This window comes from Asparagus officinalis, chromosome 3 (assembly GCF_001876935.1).
Source record: "Asparagus officinalis chromosome 3, Aspof.V1, whole genome shotgun sequence".
In the NCBI taxonomy this organism is placed as follows: domain Eukaryota; kingdom Viridiplantae; phylum Streptophyta; class Magnoliopsida; order Asparagales; family Asparagaceae; genus Asparagus; species Asparagus officinalis.
In genome coordinates, this window is record NC_033796.1 from 103,149,639 (window position 1) to 103,161,978 (window position 12,340).

The 12,340-nt window shown below is 40.9% G+C and overlaps 1 long non-coding RNA gene across 1 annotated transcript; it reads right to left on the reverse strand.

Annotated features, from left to right (window-relative positions):
• LOC109832424 lies at window positions 394-821 on the reverse strand. The gene is made up of 4 exons (XR_002244764.1): window positions 783-821; window positions 644-715; window positions 500-571; window positions 394-430 (listed from the first exon to the last, which is right to left on the reverse strand). It is a non-coding gene; the product is annotated as an uncharacterized LOC109832424 (long non-coding RNA).

Here is a 12,340-nt window from a genome sequence, read left to right on the forward strand (position 1 = left end):
CTCGTGCAAAGAAGATCGAGATCCTACAAGCAACAACTTGGAAGCTCAGTGAACTATCGAATATGGAAAGGAAAGTCAAAAGGCAGGTTCCGAACATACCGACGCCAACGGATGTCCCATCGGGTTGAGAGCCGACAGGCTCCGGGACAGCAGCAGAAGAGGGTACGTCAGCCCCTGCAGACAGATTGCTCGCACCACTCGGCAGAGACGGGGAGGCACCACTGCTATGAGGACTTTCAACCCCGGGGACTGTAGCAGTATCAGGCTGAACGCCTGGTCCTACAGTGACATTCCTATGTTAACCAAATGGAAATTTGGACAAGTAAGGAGAATCGGGATAAGAAGGTCGTATACATACCTGCAATCCCCATGTCCTCAGATGCAGCCGGAATGCCAAGAGTCATAAGAGTATCGGCCCAAGCTGCTGGTCCTATGATGACACTCTCTTATTAGTCAAAATGAAAATTTAGACGAATAAGAAGAATTGGGATCTGCATACCTGTAGATCCATTATCCGCGGGCATTTGAGGGATGTCAGGAGTCATATGAGAATCAGTCCTAGCGGCTGGTCCTATGATTGCACTCATTAGTCAAAAGACAGATAAACATAGGAAAGTACAATATCCCTGAATCGTATACATACCTGCAAGCCCGTCGCTCTGAGGCAAACTGGATATGCCAGGGATAGATACCGGGCTAACTCCAATGGTAGACGCTGCGATAATCAATCATTCATTAGTCATATGAAATATCGGGCAAGAGGGAGAAAATCAGATATATACCGGTAGATGAATCGTTCCCGAAGAATGGTCTCTCGGTCCCTCTGGAAGTCTGCTCAGCCAGCATGTCAGCTAATAAGCCGGCATCCGGCTTCGAGAAGCTTGGCCCCTCCATCGCAACATCTGCAGGGTAACCCAAATGTTGAAGGATGAGGAAAGCTCAAACGAGAAATCTTCCTTCACCTTACATAAGGAAAATGACATTGGATGCGGATATACCTGAATAAGGGATTGTGGGCTCGACATTACTTATCTGCTCAAGATCGATGTTAAGGTCGATGCCCAAAGACCCATCGTGAAAAGCGTCGCACATTTGTTGCACAAAGCAATCCATGTTGTCAACGCCAGGGGACGCCGAACCCGGTGGGAGTTCGCCCTCCTCGAAGAAACCTGAAGCACAAAACATGGTCACAAATCCCCAAAAGGTAAACAACCTTGAAGCAAGAGCAATTGAATGTTACCTCCCCCTCCATCAGCGGTGCTCCCTAAGTCCACTCCATAGGGACGCTGACCGTCATGGGGCTTATGGGCGGTCTTCTTCCTCTTCAGGGCACCAACCCTCCGAGGGCCAACGGGTCAAACATGCGTAGGCCTATCACACGTTTCAACGTGTGTAGGAGCTGGTGGCTCATGATCATCGGCTATCCTACCTAAAGTGACAATAGCCATTTCAATGAAAAAGAGCTGTCATTTATGGAAAAGGAAAATCAAAGAGGGAGGACAAACCGGTATCGAGTTCTTCTCGGTCGGTATCTGCATCCACATACTCTTCCTCAGAGGTCTCATCATCTTCACCCGTAGGGAGGAGCTCTTCTTCGTCTGTGAGAAGAGATTTGGCATGCCCTTTTTTCCGCTTCCGAGCAAGCTCAGCCTTGCGAATCGCCGTCATAGCAGCCCGGACCGCATACTCGGACTGCAACTCTGAGAGGCTCTTCACGCTGATGGACTCATAGGCAGAAAGCAACCACTTGCAGCTGAGGAAAGTGATCAGTGGCTTACGCCTATACGAAGGAAGAGCAAAGCGAGCTCCAGTACATCCCACCATCGTCCATAGCCACGCTCGTACGCCATCAATCAATCCTCCCTCAACCTGAAGGCTACGGCTCGGATTCCCAACATACAGTTGGTCGTAACCGAACTGGCGAGCAAAGCGGCAAGGGAGATAAGGCTCTATGTAGCACTGGTTCTTCACCCGGAGGACAAGATATCCAACACGGATGTTCACTAGCCACCGGAAACAACCAGCATCGAGAATAGTCCGATCGCTTCTGGGTTTCTCCTCATCAATCAGCGCGTCGCCATAGCGACCTGAAAAATGAGGGAAACACTTAAAGAATTCCCAGCTCTTGCGGACTCGAAGCTCTTGCTGCACATCACTAAACTTGTTCCCGAGCTATCTGCTCTTCTCCAACAGCTGCATGAAGGGAACGGGGATGTCAACAACACTGGGCGCTGACATCAAGTCAGGACGGTGAAGAACTAGCCACGCCATCAGATATGCGTAAGGGAGCTCAACCTTCGGACAAACAAGCTCAGCTGATGGTGCAGAGCCCATATGTGTGAAACTACTGACCAGACCCCTGAGCCCGCAATGGATGCTAGCAACCATTGCTGGGAGCAGGGAAAGCTCTCTCCCGTAGGCTAGCTGAACTGCAGGGAAGAGCACCTCGATGGGTAGAGCGTCTGAAGACTGATGCGGGACGACACACTTCTTACACACACCCACTTGAGCTTAAGTATTTCATACATAGTATATTAGGGTTGTGAGATTGTATCATTGAGTTTGAGCTTACAATTCGTTCTCATCCATTGTAGAGAACAAATCATTTTTACTTGAGCTCTTATTGTGAGATCACATTATTATACACAAGGACATCAAAAGGAGTGTGTGGTGAGAGACGGGGTCAATTCCAAGAGAAGTGGCATCGATAGTAAAGCCTAGGGAGAGGTTGTAAATCCGAGCAGTTGCGAAAGTCGACACGGGCTAGGCTAACACTTAGAGGGTGTATTGTGTAGTTACAAGTGTGAAAGTTATAAGAGTTTTCGGTGAGCTAGAAAACCGATTGTATGTCTTGTAAACATTTTCAGTGAATGTTGAAAACCGGTTATGATATTAGAGATTCTCCCTGGGAGTGGGGAGTGGAGACGTAGGTTGAGAGTGACAGATCTCCGTGATCATATCGTATGTTTTTGTTGTCTATTTGGGCACTATCTATTTTGCATTTCATTTCATGTTTATAGCGCCCATTGTTTATATGACATATTCTTACTCATAATTTGTTGTATATCATACTTACAGAATAAATTGTTAATTAGTTTTAAATTGGCATTAATATCGAATTAGATTACAAATACCCTATTCATCCTGCCCACCCCCCTCTAGGATAATTTTATTTGGTATCAGAGCTTGGTGCTCTTTGATTTGTGGCTTAATCGCCTAGAGTCAAAGATCCTCACTTTGATTTTGCTAATCTAGTTTTGATAATTTTATATTACTTGCATTTATATACCATGGATATGCATGGTACACCTAGCTTAGGTTATGTCATTAATATTGCTCCTAGAATAGATAATTTCCCCTATGCTTAATGGTGTGTTAGATTTAAACTTTTTATTAGATCTAGACATTTTGATTTGTGGAAAATTATTGACGGTGCTTATATTATACCCACTATGGAGAAATCTAAGTGGAGTGACAAAGATAAAAGAATATTTACAATGAATAAGCTTTTGTCAGAATTTTTGCTTAATGCTTTTGACTCATCATTTTCTAACAAGCTTGATTCATTTGATAGTGCTTACATATTTTAAAAATTTATAGAAGCATATCAAGGGAACTTGAAGGCAATCCAACGAGCTTTGACGGCTTCCTCTTCAAGTTCAAATAGAGCATCTTCATGTACATGACCACTAGACGATAGCCCTAGTGAGGTATACGAGTCCGATATCGATGATGAACTAACTATTGATGAAATTGCTCGTGGATATGAAAAATTAATGCATGATTATAAGAAGTTGCAATGTAATTTTATAGATTTAAAAAGCAAGCATGTTGAATTAAAATCCGATCATGAGTTACTAGCCTCTAAGTTTGATGCAATTTCTAATGAAAATATGATCCTTAAAGAAAACAATAATAAACTTACATTGGATCATGATTCTTTAACTTCAAGTGTTGCTAATTTAACTCAAGAGAAAAATAATACCATGTTAGAAGTAGAAACATTAGAAATGAAGTAAATGAGTTGAATCATGTTAAAACCGCATATCATCTTTAGATTCAACATTAAAAATATGCATTGCAAATAACAATAAGCTTATTGATTTGTGGCTTAATCGCCTAGAGTCAAAGATCCTCACTTTGATTTTGCTAATCTAGTTTTGATAATTTTATATTACTTGCATTTATATACCATGGATATGCATGGTACACCTAGCTTAGGTTATGTCATTAATATTGCTCCTAGAATAGATAATTTCCCCTATGCTTAATGGTGTGTTAGATTTAAACTTTTTATTAGATCTAGACATTTTGATTTGTGGAAAATTATTGACGGTGCTTATATTATACCCACTATGGAGAAATCTAAGTGGAGTGACAAAGATAAAAGAATATTTACAATGAATAAGCTTTTGTCAGAATTTTTGCTTAATGCTTTTGACTCATCATTTTCTAACAAGCTTGATTCATTTGATAGTGCTTACATATTTTAAAAATTTATAGAAGCATATCAAGGGAACTTGAAGGCAATCCAACGAGCTTTGACGGCTTCCTCTTCAAGTTCAAATAGAGCATCTTCATGTACATGACCACTAGACGATAGCCCTAGTGAGGTATACGAGTCCGATATCGATGATGAACTAACTATTGATGAAATTGCTCGTGGATATGAAAAATTAATGCATGATTATAAGAAGTTGCAATGTAATTTTATAGATTTAAAAAGCAAGCATGTTGAATTAAAATCCGATCATGAGTTACTAGCCTCTAAGTTTGATGCAATTTCTAATGAAAATATGATCCTTAAAGAAAACAATAATAAACTTACATTGGATCATGATTCTTTAACTTCAAGTGTTGCTAATTTAACTCAAGAGAAAAATAATACCATGTTAGAAGTAGAAACATTAGAAATGAAGTAAATGAGTTGAATCATGTTAAAACCGCATATCATCTTTAGATTCAACATTAAAAATATGCATTGCAAATAACAATAAGCTTATGGGCTTGTGTGCAAAGTCCCATGAAAATTCTTCTAAAAAACCCACACACTATGCACACATGTATAACAAAATTTATAAGTGTTCTAATTGTGGTTGAAAAGGCCATATTGCTAAATTTGGTAATGATGCGAAAAAATCTACAAAATCCAAGAATATTGACACATGTGTATCCCATCAAGCTTCATCACATCATACACATACACACAAAGTATATTATAAGCATGCTCATGTGTATAAATGTGATTTTTGTGGTCGTTTTGGTCATTTGACAAAATTTTGTTTTGATTTGAAAAGAGTTTCACATTTACAAAATAATTTTAAAAGACCATCTTTATTTACAAATGTTACCCGTGCACAAACTAATGGTTAACAAAAACAAAAGAGTCTTTTTCATGGCACATATTACAATCGGAAGGCAATTTGCTCAATTATTGTTATGACTGTATCCGTGCACAAAATGCGCCAAAATGGGATCATAACCCAAGGGCCTTGAGATTAAATGATAAGAGTCATGTCCCAAAACAATTCAACACTGTAGGGTCGAAAAATTGAAGTTGATTGAATTTTTTTTTTAAGAATGGGTTCGATCGCTTAGTACGAATCTCTTACAATCACTCACTCTCTCGATTATAGAGGAACATAAGATAGATTGGCTTCTCTTTGTTTAAAAGTGGGTTCTTGGTGGCGAAAGGATGCTTCTCTTGATGCTCAAGCCGAGATTGCCTTCCGTTGACGATCAGAACAAGATCACAAAGCTTCTGACGGTGGCTTAGATCACGAGAATGCAGACTCTGATCTCTCTTCACGCGATGGCCAAAAATCTTCCAAAAGTCCTTTCTTGATAGCTGCTCATAGCTATTTATAGAGTTCGTAGCATGTAACTGATGTGCTAGAATTGTGGGTAGAGGGCGTAACTGTCTCCTGCAATTCAGCCCATGTAGGTTAATGGGCCGTAACGTGCTCCTGAAGCTTAGCCCATGTGGCTGACTAAGTCTTCAGATTTGTTACAGCTGGATCTTCTACGAACGATGAGCTTGCGGCATGGTAAGGTTCGTCAGATTGGATGAGCCTCAATACGCGATGAGGTTCGTCATATAAGGCAAGTTTTTAACTATAGAGAGCTTCTTCTGATGAACTTTGTCTTCACTGACTTCGTCTGACGAGCTTCGTCTTCACTAATGAACTCTGTCTTCAATAACTGGGTTCAACTGCATAGTAATCCTCATGAACTTCCTTTGGACGAGCTTCGTCTTCACTGATGAGCTTTAAGTCTGATGATGAGCTTTGTCTTCACAGACAAGCTTCACCTCCAATGATGAACTTCGTACCTCATATCCAATGACGAGCTTCGTCTTTTGATGTCAAGTCTCACTGTGCGACGAGCCTCTGATATGGAGCCTCGCTGTGTGGCAAGCCTCATTTTTGATTAAGACGAGCTTCGTCCCTATGACAACCTTCATCATATCTTGAAGTTCGACATTTTTTAATGCTTACAAAACCCCATTCAAAGTTTTCATACTTGAATTGGGTTGTATGGAATCTGAAATAGTTTGAATCCTCTTATATTGAATTTGTCTAGTTCGTCTGGACAAACTTAGCTTCGCAATTCAATGCTTCTGTGAGCTTCACTATGAAGTTCGACAATTGACTGACCCTCGTCTTTCCATGTGAATATTGCCAGACCCATACCTATATAACACCTTACATCCTTATCAGCATTAACTGTCACACACCTTTTTCCAGGCCCAATAGGTGGCTGCTAGATGGTGCCTCAAGATCTCTGTGGATCTCGCTCGCAGATTTTGTTAGAAAAGGGAATCATCCAACAATCTCAATCTAAGATCTCGACCCTTGATTCGATTTTCCACCTATATATATATGGCGTCATCATATGAAGAGTCTTTTCTTCTTCTGATTGCTTGAGTTGTCAAAACCCTTCACCTCCAAAATTTTAAACTTTTCTTGTTTGAAAGCTTCCAATCTAAGATTAATGGCTCCTAAAACCGCTGTAGGCAAAGACAAGGGCAAGATGATTGCTGGTCCTTCAAAAGATCCCGCGGCTTTGCTCACTTTCTCAGGTAATAGATCTGAACACAAGATTTGCATTTCAATACAGATGAACCCTATCTATTTTAGACTTAGGTTTCTTAAAGGAGATGAATAGTCTCTTTCTTTCTGAGATGAAATTCATCTAAAAGATGGTGTCTTTTGATTTGATGAAGTTTGTCACCTTGACATATTTTGTCTTTTTCTGATGAACCTCGTCTGCCGATTAAATTTCATATGTCCAACTACGTTGGCTATTCTGATAAGGTTCATCCTCAAGGTCTGTCAAATGAGCTTTCTTTTGACTGAGGAACTTCGTCTTCACTGACGATGTTCATTGAATTGATGAAATTTGTCTTCACTGACAAGGTTCATCCAACAGACGAAGTTAGTTTAACAAATGTGGCTCGAAGTTCGTTGTTGGACGAGTTCATCTATTTAGCGAAGTTTGTTATTAAATGATGCTCGTCTATTTAACAAAGTTCATTGTTCGATGAGGTTCGTCTATTTAATAAAGTTCGTTGTTGGATGAGGCTTGTCTATTTAACGAAGTTCATTGTTGGAGTAACCTTTGTATCATTGGGTAGTGACTCATCCTCTGAACTAATTTTGTTTGTCCTTTGTTTAGTTGTGCATCCCTCTGTTTCAATTCCTCAACATGGTGATTTCGGATCAGATGGTACTCAAGCGACGAAATATGACACACATTATTCCTCCCTTGAAAATATCCCTATGTTTGGGGATCAAGAACAAGAAGAACTTCAACTTCTTTCTGAGCCTTCGATTTCCACTTTTAGGTGTTTGATCACGAACTCTCCTTTAGTATCAGTCGATGGTGATCACATCGTGAAGCCTATTCTCCTGTTTGGAGACTCTTTAGAGGATCCAGACTTATTAGAAGTTGGAACCTACCGATGTCTTAGAACTGTGAACAGACAACGTATGTTCTTGCAACAGATGGAACATGATTGTTCTCTCACTGCCTTGAAAATTATTTCTGCTCCAAGAAAGATGGATTGGGACTTAACCCCGACACAAGATGGGGTGATATGTGGCTATTTCTCTAGAAGTGGTGCCAAGATAGATAGTAGTAGTCGTTACATGATCGGATTGTACCCAGGACTATTTCAGAGAGAATTACCCATCAGTGAAACAACCGAGGAGGCTAACACTTTTGTCCTGCTTTCTTTAAATTAAATGTGCAATTTCTCGCTAAGGACTTTAGGACTCCTGGTTGGTCTCATTGGAGTCCTACCCAGTGGTGACCTCGTATTACCGAATACATCTTGCAGGAGAATCAGGAAGACCTGCAGAGATTTGAACTTTATGCGCCCATTAGGGCAACACAACTCAGGTTAAGGAATAACTCTCACCAATTCTTCGGTGTGTTGGAGCTATATAATCCTGACACCCGTACCTTTTTCACTTCAGATGGTGAATTGGGAATTCCTCTTCATGAAATGGCTGAAGTCTCGGGGTTACCATACGGAATATACCCTTATGAGAAATATATCCTGGGGTACAAGAAGTTAACTGATTTGGAAAAGGAACATCCTCAAGTGGTTGAAACCTTTTGGGAGGTAATGTGCCACTACCACATTTGTATGAACATGGAGGGACAGGCTGATAAGAAAGGTAAAAAGCTCCTCAGTCATAATATATGGACGCATTACTTTTTTAAAAACTTGAATCATAAGAAGGATCCTATAGTACCACTATGTCCTTGTGAGGTATGCGAACTATCTCGACTTATACTCGCCCATCTACCTTTGTCTTACGTAACATCTTCAGATGAACATGGTTACCCTGCAGGCATAACATTTGAGAGTTACTTTTTCATATGTGGGGAGCCAATTTCTTCCAAAGCCTTACTGGCGGAATATCTCATGTTATGGCTCAAGCATATTGTTGTTCCTTCTGGCAGCTTTGATGCATTGCCAAGAGATGTAGTATTCCCGATCGTTTGTTTAGCGTACGGCCATTCTTATGCCCTCCTTCCTGCCATGATCGCTCGTATCCATTGGGGATTGCGGTGCTTAGTTACGCTTTTTGTTAAGGTGTTGAGAACCCAATGGTGGAATTGCCCTACGTTTATCTCATGGTATGGGTCGTCATGCATTGTCCCACACTTATGGGCGCGCCTTCTGCTCGTGTAGTTTATTCAGAGGTTGGAAAACTAAGATTGGAGTAAGCATTATATGGCATTAGTGAGACGTATTCTCCGATATCATAAGAATTTCAAGTTCAACTAGTGTTTTCCTCATTTTCCCGGGACCAGCTACGGCTAAGCTATAGTAGACGAATCAAATGGTCAGTGTTACACTATCCTGTCACTCGGTTGCTTCATGTGGCTCATGAGCATTCGTCCTGGGTATCTCATTTATTGTTTCAGCCCTGTGTGTGTATTAGAACCCTATCTGCCTTGCCACTTTGCCCGCCAATTTGGTTATGAACAGTTGTACATTAGCAAACCTAACACTCAACTATAATCTGAGGGTTATAGTCTAATTATCAGAGCAAGGTCTTGGTATTGGACTATTGCCGGAGATACAGGTGATCGTTTCTCACTCCTACAATAGAATCCTTGACCCCGGACAACACTTGCTTATTGCAAGTGGCATTACATGGCGAATGTAATGATCCCAAACTTCAATGTCAACTCATCAGGACTACACTTCATTCATTGTCATTATAGATCCTACAATGCTTCTAATAGGAGTCACATACCGGGACTGAAAGAATTCTTATACGCCAAGGAAATTGTCAGTGTGGAAGAATCCCGACCTTCCAGTCCTCATTACACTCGGGAGGAGGTGGATGCAGCTCTGGATGAGAGCACGCTTTCGAGATCTCCTCATATTTATGAATACGGGAGTCATATACCCACTGCTACTGGGGAGGGTGAGGCTTTTAGAACCGGAGCTACTTTTAGAAAATTCAGGGATCTTGCTCATGCTGACGAGCAATTTGATCACTTTCAGCATGTGGCTTCTGATAGTATACCCTTACCTGTTAATCCTGCTGCAAAAGGTTTCTCTCAACAATCCTCTAAAGCTATGTTTGGGGAACCCAACCCTGCTATAGGACCTACCGGTACGCTAGGCTCAACTTATCTTAAGTTTTGAATTATCATTTTGTTGATGTTTAACCTCTGACATTCCTTCTATAGAACAAATTGAAGGAGCTGAAGCTTCAAGGCAAGTGGGGGAGAAATCCAAGGAGCTAAGCCGATGCGAAAATCTAAATGTCTCGTGAAGAAGCAAAGGAGAGAAGCTCCATTGATAATCTCTCCTCCCATCAAACAAATTGGAGTGGCACAAAGTCAGAGTCTGAAGATGACGTTCTACTATCTCGAGTCCATGTTAGATCATGCTCTGAACCAAGTGTAAATGTTGAGGATGCTCCTGTTGCCCCTGTTAGTCCTATCAAAGTCTGAGGTCGCTCCGAGCATAACTATTAAGATTAGAGCAACTGAGGTCAATTTTTGCTTAGATTTGGATCTCTTCAAGCCTATGGATGTCCATTACTCATCCACTAGTAGGTCAAGATGAACCCATATGACTTCACCTTCGGGAGTGGTATAAGGAACCATACCCTTCTCCTTCTACTGATAAGGATTGAGGTTCACGACCCTGGTCTCTGTTTGAGGAATTAGTTTCACACCGTCCTAAACTTGAACTTTCGCAAAGTCTCCAAACTACAAAGAGACCACGTTTGCTGAAACCTTCTTCTGATCTTCCTGAAGAATCATAACACTTGCATCCAACAAAGCCTGGATCTTATCTTTTAGGATATAGCATGCCTTGGTTAGGTGATGCACCATCCTTTGGTACATGCAGTAGTTAGGATCATCTGTCCTCGACACTTCTTCAGGTTGCCTTAAATCAAGGAGCTTGTCTTCTTTGTCTTTATCAGAGACTTGAGGATCGGGACAATGTGCTCATCTTTAAAATCATATTTCTTCTGAAAGTGATTATTAGAAGAATTGCCTTTCTGCTTTATAGAAAATTTAGGGAATGGGTTAGTATCCACAGCTAAAGTATCTTTCCCCTTTGATTGTTTCTGAGAATTGAAGTTGCCTTTATTCCCCCTTTTTTTAGGGTGAGACGTCTGAGGTTCTTCAACATCTATCCTCTTGAGCATATTCTCAACCTGTTCTCCCTACCAAACCAAATCCTTCCACGAACGAGCTTCAATTGCGCCTATCTTTGACAGTATGTTGATAGAAAGATTATTTCGGAACATCTCCACAAGGATTGCTTTCGAGACTTGATCACGTAAATGCAACAATCGATTTCTAAATCTTTTGATAAAGTCACTAACGAACTCTGTCTTTTTCTGCTTCTCCGCCAATAGTGCGGCCATAGATATCTTAGTGTCATCATCAAAGAACCTTGTCAGGAAAAGCTTTTTTAGATCCCTCTAACATTTAATAGATTCAAGCTCTAGTCTGTGAAACCATTCAAAAGCAACCCCTTTTAGGTACTAATGAATAGTCAAGTCGTGATAGGATCATTCCCCCACTATGTGTCTAGTCTGTGCCTGAAAATAGTAAATGTGTTGGGTAGGAGAGCCATTACCATCAAATTGTACTAGATTGAGTGGCTTGAATTTCAGGGGATATAGGATAGTATCCCATTCAACTAGATAGGGTCTAGCTACCCCTAGGTCTTTGATGTTTCCTTGGAGCTTTAATGCGTCAAGTTGCTTCTGGAAATTATCCAATTTTTTATCATGTACTTTCATACGAGGATTAGATTCTGCTTCAGACAATTCAGAATGAATATTCAGAATCTTTTCCTCCTCATGTTCTTCATCATTGTCATCTTGATTTTGACGGTTATTTTCTTCATCAGTCGGTGAAGGTCACCTATGCCTTGATCTTAAGGCTTGGGGAAGGACCTTTTTCTTTTTTGAATCTTTCTCCCCAAGGAGTCTCTTTACTATTGCTTCCAAGTGTCTGATAAATTCTTGTTGTTGGAGGATAGTTAATTATTGTTCTTCTATTCTTTGTGCCATGTCTTCTTCATTTCCAGTCATGTGAGCACTTGCCTGCTCACTTTGATTGGTACTAGAAGGTTAAGAGGTTGTGATGGCTGAGTTTTTAGGCTCTTCATCAGTCTCGTCTGTAATGCCTGCTAATCTTTGGTAGTCTAGTAGGATCACCACACCAGTACGAGTACGAGTGTGCCGATACACTCCTTGTCCATCAACAAGCATTTCACCTAATCCTGGAGAATACTCAGGATCATAGGATCCGGAAGAATCAGCTGAGACTTTGCTCTTTTCCT